This window comes from Myotis nattereri (assembly GCF_964212035.1).
Source record: "Myotis nattereri genome assembly, chromosome: 1".
NCBI lineage: Eukaryota > Metazoa > Chordata > Mammalia > Chiroptera > Vespertilionidae > Myotis > Myotis nattereri.
The window spans coordinates 185,439,985-185,454,019 of NC_138075.1; the positions used below are offsets into that span (position 1 = coordinate 185,439,985).

The following is a 14,035-nucleotide window of genomic DNA, read 5'->3' on the forward strand; positions in this document are numbered from 1 at the left end:
TCTGCGCTTCCTGGACTTGTAAGTCTATTTCTTTCACCAGGTAGGGGAAGTTTCCTGTCATTATTTCTTCAAATAGGTTTTCAATATCTTATTCTCTCTCTTCTTCTGGCTCCCCTATAATTCGGATGTTGGTATGCTTGTCTCAGAGGCTCCTTACACTATCTTCATATTTTTGGATTCTTTTTTCCTTTTGCTTTTCTGTTTGGGTGATTTTTTTACTTCTTTATATTTCAAATCTTTGACTTGATTCTTGGGATCCTCTAGTCTGCTGTTGGATCTCTGTATGTTATTCTTTATTTCAGTCAGTGTATGCTTAATTTCTAATTGGTCCTTTTTCATATCCTTGAGGGTCTCACTAAATTTCTCAGAGGTTTCTAGAAGATTCTTGAGTAACCTTATAACCGTGGTTTTGAACTCTATACCCAGTAGTTTGCTTTCCTCCATTTCTTTCAGTTGTGACATGTTTCTTTGTCTCTGCATTTTGACTGCTTCCCTGTGTTGATAGAGTGGCTTTGTGTGCTAGGTGTCCTATAGGGCCCAGTGGCTCAGCCTCCCTAATTACCTGAGGTGGACACTCTTGGTGCACCCCTTTGTGGGTTGTATGCACAGTCTTGTTGTAGTTAAGCCTTGATTGCTGTTGGTATCACTGGGAGGAATTGACCTCCAGGCCAATTGGCTGTGATGGCCAGTTGTGTCTACAATGGGAGATCTTCTGTGCTGGAGACACCCTTATGGGACAGGACTTGCTTCAGTGGGGCTTTGGCGCTCACTGAGTCTGCCCCCTAAGTGTGTCTCTTATGGATGTGAAGAGTTGTAATCTGGATGGTCTCACTCTGACCACTGGGTAGACTGGCTCTTGGATCTCCAAGGAGGTACAAAGTCAGCCACTGCCTGAAGCCAACCAGCAGGAGCTACACAGAGATCTGCAGATTCCTCCTATTTGTTTGGGGTTTGGAGGTGCCCAGAAGAGGCACAGCTGTGAAGTAATGCAGGCTGCTGACGAGCCTTAGGTCTTCTTTTGGAAGCAATGGGGTTCTCTGACCCAGCTATAGATTGACAGGTTTTTAGGGGGGAAAAGGACAGGCCATTCATATGCAAAAGCATCTGCGCACAGCTTGGGTGGGGTTGTAAATTAGGTGGAGCGGGGTCTCAGGGAGTCACCAGGGCAGAGCAAACCGCAATGGCTGCCAGCCTGCTCTGCCTTGGAGAGGTCCAGGGGTCTGTGTCCTGTGGCCCCATGCAGGAACAATGACTGCTGCAAGCACCTCTGCGAGAAAGCTGTCCTCACGTTCTTGCCCAATACCAGACAGTCCAGTTTCTCCCCATATGAGTCTGGGTCCCCAAATTCTCACCCAGAACTGGAATTCAGAGCAGTTGGGAGCTTGTATCTCCCTCCCGAATGAAAAAGACAACAGCATACCCAGCTGCCAGCCCCTTTTGCACGCGCCTTCATACCTCCACACTTCCACACCTCTGCACCTCCTACCGGACTCAATGCGCTTTGCTCTTTCCTTCTAGTTGTAGAATTTCCACTCAGCCAGCCTTCCCATGGTTCTGGATGATATTTGCTTTGTCTTTTAGTTGTAGCTTTAATGTGGTTGTGTGCGGCAGCAAGTTCAGGTACTTCCCTGTGCCACCATCTTGGTTCCTCCTACATTTTCTTACTATTATTCAACTTTTACAGTAGTCAAGTTTTTACTCTTTGTTATATGAAAATTATTGGGCAATGCCCAAAATGCTTATGAAATTAAAAATTAGGTTATTAAATTCAGCTATCATTATCCTCTCATATTCATAGAATAGCCCTATCTGAAAATAAAGTAAGAATATATTATTTTCTATCTGGTGGGGTTATGGTTGAGATTTTTATATTTTTAAGTCTTAAAACAATTCTGTTAAATACTTGCTAGTGTTAGGCAATTAACTCACTTTGGTATTTGCGCAGCCTTATATAGTTCTTTTTTCTTTTAAAATTTGAAGTGAATGTTAAACTTTTATAATGGTTTTAACCTTTTAAAAATGTTTTAATATTTTTAACATGGTCAGAAATGAAGACTGTTCTTTTTTCATTGGTTATGATTCATTTCTATAGCAGTTCAAGAAAGTTGGTAGACAGTGCTTAGTGATGGAATAGAATAGAACCTGTGTGGGGGAGACTTGAACGTTCAATTTATTAAGTATAGTCACTCTATATTTATTCTAAAGTTAATAATGGAAATGGTCTAATTTCAGAAGATCACTCTTTTTTCACTCATTACCTGCTATGAATCAGAGATTTTGTAGGTGACTTCCATTCCCTTTCTGTTTCTGGCCTCAGAGTCTCAACTCACCTTGAGTGTTCTGTGAAGGTATCTTCAACATGGCAGATCTAGCATCTTGTGAGGGTTATAACCAGGACAATGAACGAGGTGCTGCTTAATCTGTTCTGAGAGGGAGGAAATTTGGAAGTACAATGTAAGTTGAATGGAGAGAAACTAACCTGGTTAAGTTTTACTTAGCGGCTTTGCAAACTGGACCAGGTGTTAAAAAGATCAAAATCCATATGACTGTTGAGGATGGAGTTTGGCCCACCACACCTACTTAGAAGGTCAGTGGTGGGAGGAAGGGTGCTCAGTCTTTTTTTCCAATTATGGATTTGTGTGTAGGAGAAAGGATGTACCATTTCCTCTTCGACTGTGAAATGTCCTTCCCCTGGGGCCTTTTATTGTCTCAGTTCCAGCAATTTAACCTGCCATCTCACTTAAGCTTCGTTCAGCCATGGAGTCTCCCATGTTTTCACTTGGAATTCTTGAGTTTTTCCTTCCCTGTTTGGTGAAAGGGACATTTAAAGCTCTGTGTATTGGTGGGAAGTTTTAAGGTCATATTTTATGTATAATTTAAGAAATAGTCACTTTTGAGGATGTTTCTTTATAGAATTTATTTTGGAACAGTTAAAAGTAAATCTAGCTTTTACAGCAAGAATGATATAAACTAACATTTGTTGAGAACAGATCACGTGCCAGAGACTCTGCTAAGTACTTTCTGTGTACTCTCTTCCCTAATCCTAACAACAACCTTGTGAACCAGGCACCAAGCTCTTTTTGAAAATTATTCAGAAGACACCTGCTATTTTAAGGGAGTATAAGTATTAGAAAAATAAAGAAGAGAGATTGATCACTATATAGACCTAGGCTTAAGCAGTTAGGGCCTGCATTATCAGACATAAAGATGAGAAATGTTTGGATTAATTTTGAAATGTTGTTAAATAGTCATTAATTTTTACTGTTTCTTTTATATTTACCATTAAGGGCTGATTGTGTGTAAGAAACTGTTAAATGTTTTGGTGAGGATATAGATTATTTAAACAGGGGAGTTTGAGAGTTTACAGTAGAGTAAGGAACAGTGACTATGGTTTGAATCTGGGCAGAAGTATAGACAAGTGTGGGGAATGGCTGGGTAAGCTCAGGAGAAGCCCATTGCATGGAAATCTGATGAGCTTCCTGAGAGAGGGCTTGCCCCAGGGAAGAATTCAGTTCTTTTGAGCTGTTCTGAGCTTGAATTGGTCTTGGGCATAAGGGACAGAGCAACTCTGGCCATGGAATAGTTGTGCTTTTCAATATGGAACGCTTCACAGATTTGTGTGTCATCCTTGCGCAGGGGCCATGTGATTTCTGTATCCTTCCAATGTTTTAGTCCATGTGCTGCTAAATTGAGCACTCTATATTTTTCTTTCTTTTTCTTTTAAATCCTCATCCAAAGATATGTTTTCATTGACTTTTAGAGAGAGAGGGAGGGAAGGAGAGGGGGAGAGAAAGGTAGAAAAGAAGGGAGGGAGGGAGGGAGGGAAGAGGAGAGAAAGAGAGAGAGATGGAGAGAGAGAGAGAGAAGGGATGGAAGATAGATGGAGGGTGAAAGGAGTGGGAATTCAAAGGACAGAATAAGAATGATTACTCTGATCCTAGGGCCCAAGGAAGAGTTCAGAGAGGAAAGTCTTACAGAATATTTGCTATTTAAACACGAAGAGATCAGAAAGAGAGAGAATGCCGGTCTGTATGGGAAAAATATAGAAGTAAAGATATAAACATGGCAAGTATGGGGAAGGAAGGAGAACAGTGTAATTCAATTGGTGTCATCATGGAACACATACAGAGTTTCTGAGTGGCAATATAAACAAGAATTTCCTGATTGGCATTATACTCAAGAAGATAAAGTAATTAGGTTACATGATGGGGAGTGAAACAGAAGTGGAGAGGAAGTGGTGGAGCAGTTTGGAGGCTACTTCAGTAGCTACAATATAATAATGCAATGCAATGCAATACAATACAATACAATAATAGGAATGATTAGGAGCTAGAGAAGTAGCTGTGGACATAGTGAGAAGGAAAAGATTGCATAACATCACTGAGTAGGATTCCTACAACTTGGCAACTGGTGTGCAAGAATATGTGTAGTGGGATCAAAGATGAGCTGAACTGAGCTGAAAGTTTTGGGATGACTAGGAAATATGGAAAACAGAACAGAAGAAAAACATTTGATAAATTCTAAGACATATTGAATATGAACTGCCAACAGGATGTGCAGATAGAGATGTTTAACAGACAGCCAGGAGTTGTGGGAACTCTGGAGAGATACAGGGCCAGAGAGAGGAATTTGAAGATATGGGCATAAGGGAGGTAACTGAAGCTGGGGCAGTGGATAGAGTTGAGGATGTTCAGATGGGTACAGCTGAAGTGTAGAGCCTTGGAGCATATGTATTTATGTTTGTTTGTTTGTTTATTTATTTATACAATTTTAGATTCACAGAAAATTTGAGCAGAAGGTACAGATTCCCCAAGTACACTTTGCCCCCTACATATGCCTAAGATACTTATATTTAGGGAGCGAGAAGAATAGGAACCAGAGGCAGAGGCAGAAAGAAGTAGCCAACAAAAGGAAAGTAAACACAAGAGTTTATAGAGAGCAAAGGATTTAAAGTTTAGGGTCAAGTTTAAATTGGTAAAATAATTAAATTACACAATCCTTTTTGTTTGAAGTGGTCTTGTTAACTAAAATTATGTCAAAATAGCCCTATCTCTTTCTCTCAAAAAAAAATCAATAAGTAAAATTTAAATGTATGCCAAAATAGTATTCCTAAGAAGAAATTCCTATAGAATCTACTTAGTATAGAATCTATTCAGTATTGGTATCTTGAAATTATATTTGTTCATGGCTGACTCATATAGATGACATTTCAAAGTTTATTTCTTAAAATAAAAAATATTCCTCCTAATTCTTCTGTTTCTCAGTTCAGAAAATCACATCAATACTATTTGACTCATCTTCCCCATGTTAAATATGATCATACTGTTGTTTTCTATAGTTGCCTTGAAATATATCTTAGGAAAGTAAAATAAAAATGACTTCGCTTTTCTGTCCAAGAGTTATTTGTGGGCGATTTTAACTACTAATTTGTTTTAACTGCCTGCCCTCCCCCTTTAGTCTGTTTATCAGCTGCTTCAGAACCATGACTATTTTTTTAAAAATATATTTTATTGATATTTTACAGAGAGGAAGGGAGAGAGATAGAGAGCCAGAAACATCGATGAGAGCGAAACATCGAACAGCCGCCTCCTGCACACCCCCTACTGGGGATGTGCCCGCAACCCAGGTACATGCCCTTGACCGGAATCGAACCCATGACCCTTCAGTCCACAGGCCGACGCTCTATCCACTGAGCCAAACCGGTTTTGGCCAGAACCATGACTATTAATGAGTCATTGCTGAGGTACAGATTAAAAGCTAACATCCCAAATTCATAGTAGGAGTAGTAGAGAGGACATTTGGAGGGGGTTGTAGTGTGCTTATATAGGTAGACTTCCATATTTCTCTTTATAGAGTTACTAGAAGCCCAGTGCATGAAATTCGTGCACAGGTAGGTTAGCTAGGCCTGGCCAGTGATCAGGGCCGATCAGATTCCTTGCCGCCCCATCTCCCTGCCACCTCCTTCCCTTGCCGCCCACCTGTGCACTGCCACCGTGCAGTTCCCTCTCCTCCTTCCACACACACCCTACCCCTTCTGCCCCTCGCTCCATCAGCACCCCATCACCACCACTGGTCACACGCCATGTTCCGTGCTGCCCCTGGTGGTCCGCACACGTCATAGCGAGCGATCGAACTCCTGGTCTCCTGGTCAAACTCCCAAGAGGACACTATGCATATTAGCCTTTTATATATACAGACTAGAGGCCTGGTGCACAAAAATTTGTGAACTCGGGGGAAGGGGGGTTCCCTCAGCCCGGCCTGTGCCCTCTCGCAGTCTGGGACCCCTCGGGAGATAATGACCTGCTGGCTTAGGCCTGCGCCCCGGTGGCAGAGGGCAGGCCTAATCCGTAGGTGCAGCCCCTGGTTGGGCTCAGAGCAGGGCTGATTGGGGAGTTGGGGTGCCTTACCCTGTCACAAACAGAGCAGGGCGGATAGGGAGGCTCTGGCCCCGCCCCTTGTCACAGACAGAGCCACAGGGCGATCAGGGGGTTTGGGCACTGCCCCCGTCACACTGATCCTGGTGCCTGGAGGCCTCGCGGCTCCGCTGATCCCGGTGCTGGGAGGCGTATTACCCTTTTAGTATATAGAATAGAGGCCTGGTGCATGGGTGGGGGCTGGCTGGTTTGCCCTGAAGGGTGTCCTGGATCAGGGTGGGGGTGCCCACTGGGGTGCCTGGCTAGCCTGGGTGAGGGGATGATGGCTCTTTGCAGCTGGTCACACCCCCTTCAGGGTGGGTATCCCCACTGGGGTGCCTGGCCAGTCTGGGTGAGGGGCTGAGGGCTGTTTTCAGGCTGACGGGTGACTGAAGCTCCCAACTGCTCCTTTTTTTCTTTTTTTTTTTTATTCTGGGCCAGCTTTAGCTCTGGCTCCGGCTCTGAGGCCTCTGCTGCTGAAAGCAGGCATCTGGTTTGTTTAGGTTCTATAATCGAAACAATGTATAACTCCTGCTCTGAGATCCCGGGCTCACTGAAAGCTGGTTTCTGGGGTTTTGTTTAGCTTCTATATTTGTTACAATGTTTCTTAAACTGCAGGCTTAGAGGCCGGCAAGGCAGGTGGGGAACGTTGGTTTCCTCCGTCACTGAAGCAAGCAAGCCTCATGTTAGCTTCAAGCCGCCATATTAGCTGGCAGTTAATTTGCATATCTCGCTGATTAGCCAATGGGAAGGGTAGCGTTCGTCTGCCAATTACCATGTTTCTTTTTTATTAGATAGGATGCATATTTTATAATGTGCATGTGCTTATTTATTTCAGTTCGTAGATGTACTTTTTGAATTGATATTATTATTATGCATGGTGAGTGATATTGTGCATTTCCATGATATTGTGTTTGTTATTTGCATACACTCAAAGGTAAATATTACATGCTTAATGTGAATAGGGGCATATATGATTTAAAAAATTCAGCATAAATGCAGGAGCATTTATTTATTACCCATGTAGATTGGCAGTAAAGTTTTTAATAAGAAAGTCAAAAGAGATGGGCACATTTATCTCTGTATTGGACAGCAATAATAAGAGACATGAAGCCCTTAGGTAGGGAACCAGCTAAGTGCCTATGGAGAATTTCATGTTAGGATAGAAGGATGAATGTAAAAGTGGCTCTTGACTTTCCATCAATCTGAAAGGATATCATGGATGAAGTGGTGGGATTTTTTTAGTGGTTTAAATGCTCATTGAGAACAGTGCCCTACAAATAGTGGACCAAAATGTGGTTTGTTCTCAAAATATCCCAACCTCACCAGTTGGGTATTTTAGTTGTCAAGAGAAATAGTATTGGCTAACATGAGGAGAAATGGAATATGCTTGACGTGTTTTGGGTGACTCACAGAAATTGAGGGAAAAGCTAAACAGCCAAGCTTTAAGACAACAGGAACCAAGACAGCAACAACTCTGTCAAAATCCATTTTCTGGCCCTAACAGGTTTGGCTTAGTGGATAGAGCATTGGCCTGTGGACTGAAGGGTCCCAGGTTTGATTCCGGTCAAGGGCATGTACCTTGGTTGCAGGCACATCTCCAATAGGTGTGCAGGAGGCAGCTGATCGATGTTTCTCTTTCATCAATGTTTCTAACTCTCTATCTCTCTTCCTTCCTCTCTGTAAAAAATCAGTAAAATATATTTTTAAAAAAATCCATTTTCTGGGAGATTGGAATGGCTAGGTTCCAACCATCGCATTCTGAAGATTCAAATCCCCAGGAATGAGATTCCAATTAGGTCATCTTGGATTGGGTCACTCTTCAAAAGATGGCATGCGAAGGGTTGCTGTCCTAAAGAAGAGTGAGGTGCAATTCATACAAGAAGAGAAAAGAGGTGCTGGACACCAGAGACCTACCATAGACACTTATGGTGCTTCATACTTCTTTTCAAAAAAAGTTTTAAAGAGTGGGCTTGAGTGGTCTCTGAAACTAAATCTAGATTTGTATACACTTACATATGCAGATTGACATCCCACTCATACATTTTTTATGCACTGCTTTGGGATGATCTCTGCCACTTTTTCCCTTTACTCACCACTCTTGTGGTTGACTTACCGAGTGACACACTACAAGCTGCCTTTTTCCCCCTCAAAGAGAAAACTTAAAGAAGTCCAAAAAGGCCCCCAGGACACATTATTATAGAGGGTAATATATGACAAGTACTGAGGTCAACTTAATATGGAAAGTCATTTTTGGGTTGATAATGAAGGTGGTTTATTTTTTTTAGGCAAAGAACTGTGTTCCCATATCATTTGGCTAGAGTGGAATTTACATTAACTTTTGTGAATATTCTTTTTTTTTTCATACATCAAAATGACGGAACCTTTTTATGTTTTTAAAATTAAATCTTTATTGTTCAGATTATTACAGTTGTTCCTCTTTTTTCCACCCACAGCTCCCCTCCACCCGGTTACCATCCCACCCTCTGTCCTTACCTCCCACCCCCCACTGTCCTCCTCCATAGGTGTACAATTTTTGTCCAGTCTCTTCCCCCACCCCTCACACCCCTTCCCCCCACCCCCCGAGAATAGTCAGTACACTCCCTTTCTATGCCCCTGATTCTATTATATTCACCAGTTTATTCTGTTCATCAGATTATTTATTCACTTGATTTTTAGATTCACTTGTTGATAGATGTGTATTTGTTGTTCATAATTTGTATCTTTACCTTTTTCTTCTTCTTCCTCTTCTTAAAGGACACCTTTCAGCATTTCATATAATACTAGTTTGGTGGTGATGAACTCCTTTAGTTTTTCTTATCTGTGAAGCTCTTTATCTGACCTTCAATTCTGAATGATAGCTTTGCTGGATAAAGTAATCTTGGTTGTAGGTTCTTGGCATTCATCACTTTGAATATTTCTTGCCACTCCCTTCTGGCCTGCATAGTTTCTGTTGAGAAATCAGCTGACAGTCGTATGGATACTCCCTTGTAGGTAACTGAGTTTCTTTCTCTTGCTGCTTTTAATATTCTCTCTTTGTCTTTTGCTCTTGGCATTTTAATTATGATGTGTCTTGGTGTGGTCCTCTTTGGATTCCTTCTGTTTGGGGTTCTCTGAGCTTCCTGGACTTGTAAGTCTATTTCTTTCACCAGGTAGGGGAAGTTTCCTGTCATTATTTCTTCAAATAGGTTTTCAATATCTTGCTCTCTCTCTTCTTCTGGCACCCCCATAATTCGGATGTTGGTATGCTTGAAGTTGTCCCAGAGGCTCCTTACACTATCTTCATATTTTTGAATTCTTTTTTCTTTTTCGGTTGGGTGTTTTTTGCTTCTTCATATTTCAAATCTTTGACTTGATTCTTGCGATTGTCTAGTCTGCTGTTGGAACTCTGTATAATATTCTTTATTTCAGTCAATGTATGCTTAATTGCTAGTTGGTCCTTTTTCATAACCTCGAGGGTCTCACTAGATTTCTTGAGGGTCTCACTAAATTTATCGGTGGTTTCTAGAAAATTCTTGAGTAACCTTATAACCGTGTTTTTGAACTCTATATCCAGTAGTTTACTTTCTTCCATTTCTGTCATTTGTGACCTGTTTCTTTTTCTCCACATTTTTTATGCTTCCCTGTGTTGATAGAGTGGCTTTCTGGGCTAGGTGTTCTATAAGGCCCAGTGGCTCAGCCTCCCCAATTACCTGAGGTGGACACTCTTGGTGCACCCCTTTGTGGTCTTTGTGCACAGTCTTATTGTAGTTAAGCCTTGATTGTTGTAGGTATCACTGGGAGGAATTGACCTCCAGGCCAATTGGCTGTGAGAATCAGCTGTGTCTGCAGTGGGAGAACTTCTGTGCTGGAGACACCCTTCTGGGGCAAGACTTGCTTCAGTGGGGCTTTGGTGCTCACTGAGTCTGCCCCCTGAGTGTGTCCCTTATGGATCTGAGAATTTGTAATCTGGATGGTTCCACCCTGACCACTGGGTACCCTGGCTCTTTGATCTCTAAGGAGGTGCTAATTTAACTTCTGCCTTAGGCTACCCAGCAGGAGCTATGGAGAGATCTGCAGATTCCTCTTCTTTGTTTGGGGTTTGGAGGTGCCCAGATGAGGCCCAGCTGTGAAGCAATGCAAGCTGCTGTGGGGCCTTGGGCCTTCTTTTGGATGTTCTGTGTCTCTCTGACCCAGCTGCAGTTTGTTAGGTAATTTTCAGATTGCAAAGGGCTAGGCCTTTCATATGCAAAAGCCTCTGCACACAGCTTGGGTGGGATGGGGTCTCAGGGGATCAACAGGGCGGAACAAACAGCTATGGCTGATCCTCAGTCCTGCCCTAAGAGGCCCAGGGTCTCAGTGTCCCAGGGTAATCACTACAAGCACCTCTGAGAGAAAGCCGCCTCGAGTTCCGCCCGCTGCCAGACAGTCCAGTTTCTCCCCGTATGTGTCTGGGTCCCCAGAAACTTGCCCGGAACTGGAGTTCAGGGCTGTCGGGAGCTTGTGTCTCCCTCCCGATTGAAAAAGACAACCACGTCCTCAGTTGCCAGCCCTCTCCACATGCGCCTCCATACCTCTTCACTTTACTTCTGCACCTCCTCTGAGTCTCAGTGTGCTTTTTTCTTTCCTTCTAGTTGTAGAATTTCCACTCAGCCAGCCTTCCTGTGGTTCTGGATGATGTCCGTTTTGTCTTTTAGTTGTATTTTTGAAGTGGTTGTGGGAGGCAGCAATTTCCGGTGTTTACCTATGCTGCCATCTTGGTTTCTCTCATGAATATTCTTATCTGCTGGTAGGAGGAGGTTCTCCTGCCGAAATAAGCTTTTTCTCCTGGTGTGCTGTTTGGCTCTGGTTCAGAACTTCATTTACTACATTAAAAACATGTCCAGTGCTGTCAACAGAAATTCAGAGCTTGCATGTACTTTTTTCCCCCTGAAAACAAAGTTGTTTTTTTTTTTTTTTAGCTTTTCTAGTAAACACCCTTTTGTTACATCTATTTTTCTCAAAATAAGATGGTTTGATTTGTGATGTTATTTTTAAAACATTAACCATGAGTGGTGCTAACACTGTCAGTGATACTGTGGGAAAGATTTTAATTGTCAAAGGCATCGTGGATCACATAAACCAGCTTCCTCTGCCACTGAGCAGTGCTGGTGTTGGTGGGCTGGACTAGCTAAGCTCCCTCAGGGCGGTAGCCGTGGTGACCCTGGGAATGGCAGGCACTTTCTATATGTCCTTTGTGTGACAGGGGTGCTTATGAGGATTATCATCCAACAGGAAATAAGCGTTCTACAGACTGAAGGTTGGGAGGGACCAGGCTGATGCTAACTGCCTTGATGAGCTTGAAGAAAGGTGAGATTTGAATGCCATGGTCATGATAATCCACAAGATGGAGTCATTTTACACTGATAAAACATTTCCCAAATGAACACATGGGTGAACAATGCTGCTTTCAGCAAGATAAAGCCCAAAGTAAGAACATTTGGTTTATTACACTGAAAAAATATGGCTAGAAAACCACACAAAAGCTACTGCTTTGATGATCACTTTGTCATTCCAGATTTCATTAGCTCATTTTGCCAGGACTATAGGTTGAAAATTTTCTCTGTAAGATTAAATATGCCTCTTTTTTCCTTACGCCGTGTTTTCAGGAGATACAACTGGATCTTTGGAAAAATCTAATGAATTTTTGTTTACAAAATTATAACTCATTTCAAAATATTAAATGATAGAAATGAAAAATAAAAGTATCACAGCATAACGAGTGGCACATAGTAGGTGCATAGTATGTTTGTAGATGAACAAGATTGGTTGCACAGGAAAAGTAAAACAGAAATTGTGCTATATTGAAATAATGTGCTAATTTGTCTCCATGCAAAATATTTGCTGTTTAATAGGTCTGCTTTGTACTTCCATCTTTTTTTTCTTTTTACCATGTTGAAATATATGTTCCAAGAAATAGTCCTTTCCTCAAATTATAGAGTTCTTAATATCTTGATTGATGGCGTATACAATAGTTATATGGGTTATTGTGGGATTATTTAGTTTTGCTCTAGGCATTTAAGAAATAATTGAACTGAAATGAGTAGATGAGATTGGATGCTTTTTTAGTTAGTTTTTTGGAATTGTTACTGTTGAATCATGTGTTTTAATCTTGACTGTATTTCTACAAAAGATTTTAAAGCAGTTTGACCAATAATTTCCCTTCTCTTTTCCCTCTTATAACAAAAAGGTACTGAATGTCACCTGCATTCTTTCTAGACATGCAGATAGTAATGTGTAAAGTGTAAGCTTATTAATAATGTGAACAAAACCTTTTCAGAGAGAGAGAGAGAGAGAGAGAGAGAGAGAGAGAGAGAGAGGGAGGGAGGGAGGAAGGAAGGAAGGAAGGAAGGAAGGAAGGAAGGAAGAAAGAAAGAAAGAAAGGAAGGAAGGAAGGAAGGAAGAAAGAAAGAAAGAAAGAAAGAAAGAAAGAAAGAAAGAAAGAAAGAAAGAAAGAAAGAAAGAAAGGAAGAAAGAAAGAAAAACATCAATGATGAGAAAGAATAATTGATCGGCTGCCTTCTGACTGGTAATTGAACTGTTGCTACTCAATCACTGAGCCATGCCGACCAGGACAAACTTTCAGTATCTTTCAAAAATTTTTTTTCATTTATAAAATAAAAGTGGTGAGTATAGATGTGATCTTCTCTAAAATAAGTTCTTAAATTTGGGTAAGGATGAGTGCAGTTTTAATTAAATCCAGTCAACAGAAATTGATAGCTTATTGAGCATTTATTATTTATAAGGCTCTGTTTTGTCCCACCTTTTATTTATTTTTTTTATTTTTATTGAATTTATTGGGGTGACACTGGTTAACAAAATTATACAGGTTTCAGGTGCACAATTCTACAACACATCATCTGTACACTGCATTGTGTGATCACCACCCCAAGTCAAGCCTCTGTCCAATCACCATTTATCACCTGGCAATCATCAATCACACTATTGTCTGTTTCCATAAGTCTATCTCCTTCCCTTCCCTTCCCTTCCCTTCCCTTCCCTTCCCTTCCCTTCCCTTCCCTTCCCTTCCCTTCTCTTCCCTTCCTTTCCCTTTTCTTTCTCTTTCTTTTCCCTCAATCCCACCTTTTAAAACTTAGGACACTAGAGGAGGAATAAGAAAATGATAGAGCAGATGAGACATGAAGAACATCAGAGAGTGGGGATGGAAGTCTTCCATCCAAGCTGGCACACCAGCTGTTCTCAGTAGTTAGTTGATCATAGAATGCCTAGATTCTTCCCTTAAATTATGAACAGGACACTCTTGATTCTTAAACTCTTTCTTCCATCTGGTAATTCAGTCTGTTTTGGAGAATAAATATTTTTCTCCTACTTTTGGTTCAACTTTTTGGTATCAGAAATCCATCTATTTGAAAATTTGATTTTACTAGCTTGTGGTACTCTTGATATACTCTAAAAAATACATGTACTGCTAAGCTGGTGTAGCTCAGTGGTTGAGCATTCATCTATGAACCAGGAGGTCACAGTTCGATTCCCAGTCAGGGCACATGCCCAGGTTATGGGCTTGATCCCCAGCGGTGGGTGTGCAGGAGGCAGATGATCAGTGATTCTCTCTCATCATTGATGTTTCTATCTCTTTCCCTCTC

General features: G+C 41.5%; 1 protein-coding gene across 2 annotated transcripts in view; it reads left to right on the forward strand.

The window, feature by feature from the left end:
• The window catches only part of ADAMTS3 (ADAM metallopeptidase with thrombospondin type 1 motif 3), a 243,941-nt gene that overhangs the window by 49,216 nt on the left and 180,690 nt on the right, over positions 1-14,035 (forward strand). The window lies entirely within an intron of this gene.